Source organism: Orycteropus afer, unplaced genomic scaffold (genome assembly GCF_000298275.1).
Source record: "Orycteropus afer afer isolate SDZICR_OR568_19922 unplaced genomic scaffold, OryAfe1.0 scaffold01137, whole genome shotgun sequence".
Classification (NCBI taxonomy): domain Eukaryota; kingdom Metazoa; phylum Chordata; class Mammalia; order Tubulidentata; family Orycteropodidae; genus Orycteropus; species Orycteropus afer.
The window spans coordinates 203,508-204,491 of record NW_006922724.1 but is presented as its reverse complement, the minus strand read 5'-3'; positions in this window follow the sequence as shown (position 1 = coordinate 204,491).

Below are 984 nucleotides of genomic sequence, written 5' to 3'. Positions count from 1 at the left end.
TAGTATGGTTATTTCTTAAAAAGTTGGAAATAGAAACACTATTTGATCTAGCAATCCCATTACTAGGTATATATCCTGAAGAAGTGAGAGGCAGAACAAAAATTGATATATGCACACCCAGCATATATTACAATTCTATTCTCAGCACTATTTACAAAAGCAAAGAGATGACAACAGCCTAAGTGCCCATCAGTAGAGAAATGGGTAACTAAATAGGTACGTACATGCAATGAAATACTATGCAACACTAACAAATACTGTAGAATCTTCCAAACACCTCCCAATATGGATAAACTTGGAGGACATTATGCCAACCACAGAAGGACAAATATTGTATTAGTCCAACATTGTAAAAAGTCAAAGAAAGTTTTATAAATGGAAGAAAACTTTCATCTTTGGTTACTATGAATGGGAGGGGAGGGGAAATAAAGTCTCTAGATAGGTAAGAGACAAGTATTGCTTTGGGTGAAGAGAAAGGAATATACCGAAAGTGAGTGACCAACACAGTAACACTAAGGAAAATGAAGACACAGAGAGGTGCACAATAGGTACAGACAACAAAGATAAACACTTTTACATACACAGTAATGCATTATCAGTAACAATAAATGTTAATCTACAGATGAATGCATAGTTAGACTGGCTGAATGATCTGGTATGTCTAGGCAAAAGGGAATATACACATGACAATACAGAAATTTGGTACATGATATTTCTACACCCATATTTGTATGTATTATATGAATGTCCAGAAATAGAGCTAACAGGGGCAAATTTATTACTTCTTAGCCACAGTCTACCACCCTGAGGGAGCAAGTTGTTGGGGCCATAGGGTTGGGACTATGGTCATGGGGAATGTCAAGCTCAATTGGCATAACATACAATACAACAGCATTGTTCTACATCCTATTTGGGTAACAGTGACTAGGGTCTTAAAAGCTTGCAAGTGGTCATCTAGATGGAACAATTAATTGGTCTCTCCTC